The sequence below is a fragment of the Cibotium barometz genome, chromosome 35 (genome assembly GCF_041138505.1).
Source record: "Cibotium barometz isolate CiBa-2024 chromosome 35, ASM4113850v1, whole genome shotgun sequence".
In the NCBI taxonomy this organism is placed as follows: domain Eukaryota; kingdom Viridiplantae; phylum Streptophyta; class Polypodiopsida; order Cyatheales; family Cibotiaceae; genus Cibotium; species Cibotium barometz.
Window position 1 is genome coordinate 2090528 of NC_141080.1, and position 12492 is coordinate 2103019.

Sequence of the window (12492 nt, forward strand, 5' to 3'; positions counted from 1 at the left end):
TTATCATAGCTAAAACCTTGCATACTCATTATCTTTGAGTAAACTAAAGACTCCCAACACACCTAGAGTACAGCTACAATTGAGTGGACTAACACACCTACAATACACCACTCTTAAGAAATCATTGCATCAATTCTTAGAGTTCCCAATTGGGACATCACATGTGCACAAAGATGCATTAGTGTTTGCAATGGGATGTGTACTAGTCCAAGGTAGAGCGTATAACATGGTTTTCTCCTTTGCTTTTCTAGCTGTGAGAGTTAAACAAAGTAGAGTAGAGCTACACTACCATGGAATGAGAAGGCCTAGCCATGGTTTATGAAATGAAGAAGTATCACCATTATCTTTTGATGACAAAGTTCGTATTTTTTGTAGACCATCACCCATTTTCCTATTTAGGGAACATAACAATCCATGTGCTACGGGTAGGATCATTGTGTGGAGGGAATCTCAATATATGCATCTATCCATCACACATTCCAAATAGAGAACTGTCAATGGGACTTGATAACAATTTACTAAACGCGCCTCCATCATAGCAAGTGTGTTTAGTTCTTGAATGGGGAGAAGAAATTACCCACTTTTTAGCAAACGGTCTATCCTAAGAGAAGTTGATCAATAGAGAGGATCGTTCAAATGTTTACTCTAAGAGAAGTCAATTAGTAGGGATTGTGCAAATGCCTTATCAAGAAGTAGGTCCTTATTTAATAGCTGGGTATTTGTATAAGCAAGACCAAGGTGAGATGGTGCAATGATCTGCAAAAACGATTTTTTAGAGAAGAAGAGTATATTATTTCAATCTTGGAATAAGTCCACTACTCGCTTTCGTTTGTCTAGAGGACATTTGCAATAGACACCACCATTAAGAAGGTCCTATTGGAAGGCTTATGGTGGCCAATCATTGGTGATGAAGTTGAATTCATGAAAAAATGCAATTAGTGTCGACGGTTTTTGCTATCACTTATTATAAGGATAGAATGTCCTTATGCCCTATCATTTTTCTTCAATTTTTTGAGAAGTGGGGCTTGATTTTGTTGAACTAATTACTCCAGTTGTGCATACATGTAAGCTAACTACATCATTTTAGCAACATTGTATTATTCTTTTGAGATATCGAGCTCAACTAGAGTGGATTTGGATACGAATGTCACTAACATGGTTGGTGAGATTATGGTTAATATGCCACACGAGTGGTTTATATGGGGTATAGTGCCATCTTGTATAGTCGAAGGTGATATGCTACACGAGTGGTTTAAAGGATGTATGATAGCCACTTGGTTACTAGAGTTATGACATAGTCCACACGAGTGGTTTATATGGGGTATAGTGCCATCTTGTATAGTCGAAGGTGATATGCTACACGAGTGGTTTAAAGGATGTATGATAGCCACTTGGTTACTAGAGTTATGACATAGTTATAGTGCCAGCTTATATAGCCAAGTTCACACTATGGACCTTTGAATGTTTTAATAGTAGAGTATTGTTTGTTAGATTATGGAATCTTGTCTTTTTATGTTATGGTTATAGAGTAGTAAAAAAATAAAAAATTTCAACCATTCATCTCTCTTTCTTGTGAGAAATGTGTGTGTGAAGAAGTTTTTGTAAGAGAAGTAAGAAAGAAATAATAAAATTTATCCATTCATCTCTCTTATGTGGGAATAAGTTTACTAGCAAGGATCTTAACCCCGTATGTAGCCGTCCCTTTCTCTCTTGTGTGCTTGTCTATTCTTGTGTATGCATGTGTGTGGCGGTGTGTGTGTGTGTGTGTGTGTAGAAGTTTGCTTACAACAAGGAGCTTAAGCTTACCCTCTCTCCTACATTCTTCTCATGGTATCAGAGTGTTGGTTCATGTAATGAGCTTAAGGGACAAGTAAAGGAAGTGGTACATGGATAAGGGTAACCTCATCTCTTTCCTTTTGATTTAGAAGCAAATCTAGGTAGCTACTAGTAAAGGAGGATATGACAGTAGAGGCACAATAGAGGAGGAGACATTGTCACATCTTGGGGAGCCCTCTTTAGTGAAGCAAAAATATAGTCTATTTTATGTTCTACCCCCAAAGGGCTTGTCTATTATTAGTTTGGCCATCTTGAATCATTTCGGACCCGTTTTGGCCTTGTACGGTTTTTGCAAATGCTCTATAGTAGAGATGTCAATATTGCTAATTTTTTTAAGTTGTGTTTCTGTTGATGTTTTGCACAAATTATTGTGGACAGTGGTTGATTGTTTCACATAAAGTGGTTTTATAACATGTTGATAGTACTGCTAGTAATTATGTATGTATCTATCAGATAGATTACTAGAGATTACATGATTAATATGAGTGCAAACGCTAGTGCTTAGCATACTATATTTTGTGTGGGTGAAAGTTACTACAGGTAACAATATCTAATAGTCTATCCCAAATTGTGAGCGAGAAGCTGGACAAGAATAGCTTCCAAGTAATGGAAGTTAAGGATAACAAAATTCCTCATGGAAAAAGGACATTTGGATTTTATTACAAGTGAGAAGCTTCTAAAATAAAATCCCACTCCACAATAGGTACATGCCTTTAAGGCATGGTATAAGAGGGCCAACAAGGTTATGTAGTATATTGGCTCTATATTAGTGTGTATAATTCTATAATTGGTCATATATAGGATGTAGCGACACACTCAAAGATGCGTGGGAGGCAGTTGAAGCACCGAACAAGCATGGACCAAGCAGGAACACACACTCTCACACTTTATACATTCTTTTTATTTTTAGCCACCGTTGCCTCAATAAATAAATGGTGAATAGCCTTAACATTAATGTGGATTAGCATTTGTACCACACTCAACATGGCCTGCATCTAACATCGTTTGACATCATCTCTCACCTTATATAATCCATACTTAATTAAACCAATTAGAATCTCTCTTAGGAGAAGCAAGCACATTTAACAATCCATATTCCTATGCCAATCAAATTGCAATAATTTAGAATTAAAATGTAATTATAGAATAATCCACCACCAGAACAAATATCAGTAGTTCCTAATAATATGTATGTAATTATAGAACAATCCACCACACCAAAACAAATATCAATAGTTCCCAATCATATGTATGTAAATGCACTTCAAAAAAGATAATTTCTAGAGTACATTAATCATCTTCACACTCTGAATTCAGAAATGGACATGGCACGGGATGTTGATCTCGTGTGCTGCGATCATGTCGATAGACTAAAAGGAAACATACCTATGATCAATCCCAACCTAACTAGCCAGCCTTAGCTAGCCCAAGTCTATTAACATGGCATTTGCCACACCCATCCCATGCCTAATGTGATCTTCTGTGAGCTCATTCCAAGTAGGCATGCCTCCATGCTCTCTCATAGCACCACCCCATCGGGAAATATAGCATAACACAAAATCAGCGGCCCCCACAACAGACTCGAGCACTATGTCATTTAAAGTCACTATCACCATGACATAAAGATTTAAAAAACTCATGAATTTTTCTTCCCAAGTGAAAAATCCAATCCCATGGTGATATAATCACCAAACAAAACATCCAAAGATATATGTTGACCTCCCATATGGGTCAGCCTCAAAACTAGTCAAAGAAATGAAGATACAATCAAGCAATATGTGAGATGTCATCCTAAGCTCTCACAAGAAAACAACCCAGCCATGTTAGGTTTACTTATATACCACAAGTGTAGACAATGTCATCAAGAGGACGATCACATTGCAGTATCAACATTCATCATCAACATGGTCACCTAATATGAAGACAACCTAGTCTAAACACATGTATGCAACAAGATCATTGCATAACCAAAACCATTGTACAAAGAAAATCGATGGATAGCTACCATAAAAGTAGGCAAAATGCTTAAACAACACAATATGTGAAGTCATTGTAGACTGTTTAGCTGAGCGATCACCTCGATTTTAAAACATGAAAATAAATGCCAACAACAATACATAGGAATACGTTCAAGGTATTTACCTCCTTTCTTTGGTGCCTGTTGTGTTGTTGCAACAAATCATCTAGTAAGTTACCATGGATAGTTTCAATCTCCTTCTGAGCACTATATTTATCTTGTTCTCTCACAAGCACTTCGACTTTTGGCATATCCAACCACCGTGTGCAATTCACTAACTCATATACAATTAGTGTGCCCAAGGATGTAGGGTACATATAAGCCTCTTTATTGGAAGGCTCTATCCACGCATTGCATGGCACTCTCACACTTTAGAAACAAAAGACATCTACCCATAGGACACATAAAATAAAAATCCCACCATATCATAATAGCAAAGCACACAAACACCAAATCTATGTTTATAATTAATGAAATGTAGAATACTTATAAAGATACTTTTATGTTGTTGTATATCAAGTAGTGGGGTTGTTCTGGCACATACAACAAATAGAATTGCACGAAGGCATCCTTAAGCATACAATAAGTACTCACATCCAAAATGACACATACAACAAATAGAATTGCACTATGGCATCCTTAAGCATACAATAAATACTCACATCCAAAATGGATTTATGGATTTGGGGATGCCATACATTTGCTTAAGGGCTTTAGAGTCATCCAACAAAGTCAATCACATCATCTTGTTTTCAAAAGGCACCCCACTAATACTATAATCAAGTTAATCCTCCATATGCGCGACACGTGCACTACTCTTCACCTATCTCACAAACATAAATACATTAGTTTTTTCAATTAATTACCCTTCTCTACAATTAATCCAAATATGAAACATTGATAGGCACAAACACAACATACACTCACCACATATTTCACTACGATGAGAGTATCATTATACACATCATCTAACATGGCGTCTATTGTCACTTGTTGCATACCACTTGTTGTTACACTTCAATTATAGCATGGCATATCAATTGCATAAACCACTTGTTATGTTTTAACCATGTTCAGTTGTTTAGCATGGTCCACTTGTTTCACTTTTACCACAATATAGTTGCATAGCATCGTCCACTTGTTTCACTTTGGCCACAATACAGTTGTCAAGCATGGTACTACTTGTTACACCTCAACAACATACATTAGAGAAAATTTAGACTCGAATTGGGCCCTTTAAGGATTTGCACACATTCTCCCTCTACGGGCTCATGGTAAATTTTTTTGCAAATCAACTCAAAAGTGAGCGGATTTTAGACATTTGGAATCTACTCTTCGAGACCTTTACAATGATATATAGCATGACGGACAATTTCACATATTCAAGAAGTCCCAAATTTAGTGATGATGTGGCACTTTACATGCCATGTAAAAGCTTATTTTATTTTCGCACATTAGCTTTAAAAAGCTTATGTCTTACCTTTTACATAAGCTAAAGTTTATCTCTCTCTTTAAGCTTCATAAAGTCACAAGAAAGATAAGGGAACTCTACAAAATTTGCACTTCTTCTACAAAAAGAAAGGAAAACTTTCACTAAGTGGACAACTTCACAGTGGTGCTTCTACAAAGTTTAATGAACTTTTTCAACACTTCTACAAAGTTTAATGAACTTTTTCAACGTGTTATTATTTGGATTATTTCCAAGGAGTTTTTCTCCTTGTTATCTACTTTGCATGTATTTCTTGGGCAATATTCTTGAGTTTTTTAAGACTTATGGAACGGTCATAGCTATTTATTGATTAGGAGCAAGAAGCTTACCCCTAAATCCAAAACCAAAAACATCGAAGGCAAGGGATTTTTTAATCAGAACTATACATTTGGTGCTCTATGCCATAGAGGCTACACAGAGCACCTTAGAGAAGGCTTTCAAAAAGAAGAGAGTGAAGGCAGATTGAGGGGTGTCCCTGTGGATAATGGCGATGCCATCCACAGGAAGTCGACCAAGATAGTGCGCCAACGCAGCATCATGTCCATGGACCTTGGCCTGGTCTTTGCTGCTGCCGCCACCTCTCCCAGCAAATACGTCACCTCTCCCAGCAAATACGTCAATTTCAACCATCCTCTGCAATCAAAGGAAAAATCAAAATATTTTCCTATACATAATTCCCATGGTTGTCCCCTCCTTCCACTTCCCAATCTGTAAAAAGATAGAAAGTGGCACAATAACCAGAAAGTGTAAGGGTTAATTCTAGACATGTAGTGGAATCAGATATACCTTTCTTCTCATCAACGTGAAACTTGACTCTTCCACATTGTCAAAGCCCATGATGCTAAAGTGTTGACGCAAGTCTGCTAGGCTCCAATTCTTGCTTGCTGCCACTCGCTCAATCCATCCATTTTGCATCATCACAGCTACCTCAATAGGCATAATTTCTTCTTCTGAGGGGCTTGAAGTGGGATCCATGTCCCGTGCTTTTGCATCTATCTTTGGTAGTGCTGTAGACGCATGTACAAAATACAGCGTGCATTCAAGAACCTGAAAGACACTGTAGAATCTACTACATTGCACTTGTACACATCACCTTGATGTGACCCCTCATTAACCTCCCAACCCTCTCTTAGTAATCCTGGAATGAGGTCATACCGTACCTCCTTACAAATATACATTGTTTTTGTTTGGTGCATTGGCATGGAATTGAACATGTGTACAAAAATATGTAAAGGACAAAACCAATTTAGCCCTACTGACCTAGATGCCTTTGAAAACTTGAGTGATGTCTTGATATCACTTACCATCTTAAACTTTAAGCATAAGATGGTCCAAGCATCTGGTTTGGGCCATTCGGGATTGTTAAGAGGAGAGTTGGGGATCTCTTCTAGCTTGCCAAATAAACCTGGTTTTTTATCTACAAAATATAAGAGAAAAGAAAAAGATATTGTTCTGTACAAGATCACTTGGGCTTTGAGATACAAACATTGCCTCTCCAATGGATGCATGCATAGCATAGAAAACTCCAGTGAGGCTTTGGGGAGTGGTTGTTCCTCAACATAATTAGAGGGAAAAATATCAAAGAGACATAAGAAAATGGAGGATCATAAGAAAATTTGAAACAAAAAATCTAATATTAGCATGTTGTTAAAGCTGTGTTTATTTTACACTCGATTTGAAGGAAACCTTGGTCATTGGTCTTGAATGTACAGGTCTCCAAGGGTATACACATGTTGCACTATGGCAACCAGTCCTTCCTTCTTAGTATGCTTGAAGCCTTGTAGCTGCCCCTTCCAATGATGTAGATATTCCCCATTTGACGCACTCGATGTGGTCCCTTAGAGCTTGGCTGCTGCATGTAGACCCAAGCCCCAACCCTGAATCTTGTTGGAGCCCAAACTCCATTCTCATCTCTTGTGTTATGCAGCACAAGCTCTTCCATCTTCTCCCTAGGTCTTCTCACATTACTAGAAGAGGCCATGGTGGTAAGAAAAGAGAAGAAGGGAAAAGAAAAGCTTGTTTTACAACAGAGGAGTGGAGAGGAGTGGAGAGGAGAGAAAGTTCAGGGTTTTCAGTGCAGCAATGGAAAACTTAAAAGAGGGTTAGAGTTTGAGAATAGGCTTCTTGAACCTAGAGTAAACTGAAGAGGGATAGAGTTTCTACAGCAATGAAGAGGGAGGGATCTTGAGAGAGAGAGAGGGAGATTGAGAGGGAGGGAGCTTGAGAAGGAGGGAGAGCTTGAGAGGGATGGAGTTTCTGCAGCAATGGAGAGCTTAGAAAAGGAAGAAAGAGGGAGAGGGAGCTTGAGACTAAGGGAGCTTGAAGGAGGGAGAGCTTGAGAGGTATGGAGTTTCTACAGCAATGGAGAGCTTAGAAGAGGAAGAAAGAGGTTCAAAATGAGCTTTCCAAACCTACAGTATGTTGGGGGGAAGTTTGAGAGGGAAAACACACTTTTGGAAATTTTTTTTTCAATTTTTAGGGTTTTTAATCGGCATGATTCTAGGTGGGGGGGACCTCTAAGTTTGGGCCCAGGAGGTAGGGGGAAAAGAGTAGTAATTAGGCCCCATTAGCAAACCAAAGCCTAGGCCCCCTAGGGTCAAAGAAGTCAAAAACGTGCACCCAACCCTCTTCCTATTGGTCCATTCCTAATCAAAAAGTTAATCCAAGAGGCCCTCTTTGGGTCCAAAAAATTCCTAATGTATGTCCCAAGATCAAATCTGCTTCCAACACATACTCAACCCTGCAAAAAACTTGCAAGTAAGGGGGTTATTTTCAACATACAGTGTATGTTCAAAGTTTTGTGTAAGGGAATTATTTCAGAATGAGTCGTGAGTGTTGGTTGACCTAACAAATCCCATAACTCGAGGTTAATGAGATTATGTTCTCGTGTTATATAAAGCTGTGCTTGAGCTTGTTGAAATTTGAGCAGAATGATGAGCTATGGTGGATCATACACTAGAATCAACATGATTAACAAAGTGATTAGCAAATGATTAAGATGTAATTAGAAAATAATTAGCAAATAGATTAATGTAGGCATGGATACTCAAAAACCAGCAAATTCTCATTAGGGCTATGCCTCAATTTATAGAGTTTACATCAAGCATCAAATCCCATTGATTTCTCCATGATTCACTCCCAGAATATCTCCACCTCTTGCTTGATTCTCTCCACCTCTTCTCTTTTCCCTGAATATCTCCCAGAATAACTCCACACTCCTAAATTCCCTCATGCTACCCATTATTCTCTCCCAGTCGATTCTTCTAACCTTTTCACAGGTTCTTTCACAATTACATCTCCTCTTTTACAGCCTCTATCCAGGAGCTTGTTCCCACACACACCCTATTCACTTGTATATTTCAACACCTCCCCTCAAGTGAATAATCCTAGCACACCTGGACCCTATATCAAGTTTCCCTCTTACTTGATAGCCCGCGACCAGTGCCTCAAGTCCCTAAACTCCATAGTCCTTGACACTCTCTCTCTCTATGTGTCCAAGGCTACTATAAGTGCCCGCGACTTTGACTAAAGTGCTCACACATATATCTACCACTTGGCCTACATCATCGGCGGTGGCTCAGAGGTGGTTTTACTTTGTTGGGGCAGGTTACATTGGGTTGTGGGGTCTCTCTCTCTCTCTCTCTCTCAGAAAAGATGATCCGACTCGACTTCCCTTGGAGCCTCCATGAAGTTTGCCGATGTCGTTCCTTCTTCACTGGGTTTGCTGTAGCAGTCTCTCGCCATGTGTCCTGGCTTTCCACATTTGTGGCAAGTGAAGGTCCTCCCTACTACTCTGCCTCTTCCTCGTCCTCGTCCTCGAGAGAATCCTCCTCGGGTGAAGAATGCTTTTTCCTCTCCTGCTGTTGAGTCGAGCCCTTTCTTCTCTTTGCCTCTGCTCTCTTGCTCTAGTAGAGCTGCTTCTATCTCGTGTATCTTCAGTTCAGGTACATTCTTTAGTGTTGCTACAATGTTTTCATAATCTCCTTTGTCCACACTCTTCAAAAGTACAGCTAATGCTTCATCATCTTCTACCTTTTTGCCAATAGCAATAGCTGCCAGCTATTGCTTAATGCTTTTATATTTGTTCAAGTGTGTGATTAAAGGTGCACTTTCCTTCATGTCCAATTTGTAGAATTGCATTAACAGTGATTAGCACTGATAAATCACTGATTAGCAAATTAATGCTCTGTTTTGTGTGCAAAAAACAGAGTATGCGGGGAGTCCAGATCTGGTGCCTTCCACTTCAAATGAGCTCAAATGCTTTCAAAGGCATCAATAGCAATGAGTCTAGTAGAGGATTAAGCCAAGAAACACAAGATTTGGCCAAATAATGAAAGCTTAATCTCTGTTTTACCAAAGTCACCTGCAGATTTGATGAAGAGCTTTGATCTCAATGTAGACTTGATGAAATTGAATTCTGTCTTCACCAGCTTGTAGAGCATGCTTGATTACCCCTTGGGCTAAGAGGAATTAGAGAACTTTGATCTGTGGAAGTTGCAATGTCCATTTCACTCAGAAAAACAGGCGCCAGCGAATTTCGTGATTTCTCCTTCGTTTCTACGCAGTTTGCTCCGCCGTCTTGCTGAGCATGAAGCTAAAGGTGTTAGCTAGCTTGTGTTAAAATCTCAAGACCTAATGTTGACTGTGCAAGAAGAATGGAGTCCTCCACTGGCTGGGGGTGAAGGGGAGAAGTGAAAACTCACTAAGAATTTGATTTTTTTGCTAATCATCTACTAATCCTAATTAATTAACTAATGGGCTCATAAATCTGATTGATTCTAGGCATGGCTCTAATACCATGTTGAAATTTGAGCAGAATGATGAGCTATGGTGGATCATACACTAGAATCAACATGATTAACAAAGTGATTAGCAAATGATTAAGACGTAATTAGGGAATAATTAGCAAATAGATTAATGTAGGCATGGATACTCAAAAACCAATGCTTTCTCAAATACATAATTCGTGCAATTTGTCTCGAATGACTCTTCTGTAGAGAGTATGTCTTCCTCTTGAAAGAGGAAGTGATACGTACTCCTCTTGGTTTTGTATTTTGGTTATTTTTGTAGGTTTGGCATTATTAGGTTCAAACACAACCGGTGATCCTGTAAGACACTCAACCAAGCTAAGCATGCTCTCTTGAGCTTTCTTTTTGCATTCCGCATATGTCATATGATCATGATTTTCAATTTGGGGTGGTTGGTTAGGTTCTAGTTTCTTTATTGGTCTATTAAGTGCACTAAGTGAATGCCGCGAAGGCTGCCAAAATTTTTGAGCACGTGAAAGTTCAAGAAAGCATTCATGGCATGAAACCCTTCTTTGTTCTCACACCGTGAAACCCTTCTTTGTTCAAGATGTGAAACCTTTTGAAAATTTTCATGACGTGAACACTTCTTTGTTGACGATGTGAAACCTTCTCTCTGCAGACTCATGGGTTAGCCAAATCCAACAAATAGTAAGACCAAGGTCACAAAAAATGAGGGCAGCCTATATTAAAGAGAGGGGATCTGACCCGAAAGGAAATTTTTTTGAGCACGTGAAAGTGCACAAAAAACGTTCACGCCGTGAACCTTTTCTGACTTTTCACACCATGAACCATTCTCTACAGTTTCATGGCTTCAGAAACAAAGTGATAGAATCGGAAGCAAAATCAACTTGGGTCAACAAATAGCTTATCAAATCGTACATACATGCACTTAAGATATGGAAAACTCATCAGAGATAATCTTACACCTGATGATGATAGTGCATCGAATCCCCCAGGATCTTCCTATCAAAGAAGTGTGGGATCGGGACATTCCGCAAGCACACACCTGAGTGTTTTAAGAAACTTAACCACCGTTGAAACTAGTAGAGAGAAGAGTCCAAGGAAGAAGGGCTGAGATACGCTGGGTTTGGAGAAGAGGAGAAATCACCCTCCCCAACCAGGTCCAGTGGTATCATTGATATCGCTCGGGGACTTTTTGGTCTCCAAACTAGTCATTAAGAAGAAGCGCAATCTACGGGCATGGGTCTATCAACCAGCGCACTAGACTCTATACATGGGAAGAACCCTCTATCTCCTAAGAACCCAGAGACATAGGAAGTCTCGCGCTGTGCTGTCCACGCCTGTACAAATACCATTAGGGCAACTGTTACGCAATTCACCAACTCTATGGAAAAACATAAAAGAATGGGTAGAAGGTGGACTAAAGCCAGTCGATACTATAGATGAGGCTCTGTCACCTCTGGCCAAAAGGACCTTGAGGCATAGAAGGAAAACCCGAGTCGTTAAGATACCAGTTAATCAACTGGGATGCTACTACGAAAGTGACAACGCAAATGCTACAATCCTAATTCATCATAATAGGTACTAGGCATTGGCTATCCTCCTGGATGGTGGCGCAGGGGTTAGCATCATCACAAAACGCTTCTGGGAAAACTGAGGGAAACCTGATCTTTAAAAAATCAGATCTAATCGTTAAAATAGTTGACGAAAGGCCCATTGGGCTTCTGGAGAATGTTAAATTCAAACAATTTATGTTTTGCTACCATCATACATTTGTGGTCATGGACTTCCTACGCCAACCTGATTCATATGACATAATATTGGGGAGACCTTTCATGAGGGAATCTAAATTGGTGCATGATTGGACCTTGGATCACATGTATGTACGTAGGGATTCACAAATCTTAAAGATTGATCTGAGAACATGGAAAGCACACCCCATGGGGAGGGGCAATTGTTATGGAAATGTATACGTCACTTCCTCCTCCGGACTTCAGTGAAAACTGGATGCATGTGTTGGCCACCATTGATGTGATGCAACCCAAGGGGACCCAATATGTGGAATCTGGAACCATCCCCATGACCTCTATCTATATGGTTAATTGGCAGACCATTGATGAGGAATCAAAAGAGGAGACATCGAGTATAGAAGGTACCATAGCACAAAGCCGTACCAGTGCTCAACGCCTCAAACGATGGTGAAAACAGAAACGATATATAGTCCGACAAAATGCCTTATTACGAAGAAAACCCACAGATGCCTAGTTGGCTGAGATACCTTGAAACCACTAAGCTACTACACAATGAGTTCTCAAAGGATTGGGGTGAGGAGTTGAGTAATATATCGCTGGAGGGAAGGCACAAAGAGAAAATCAACCTTG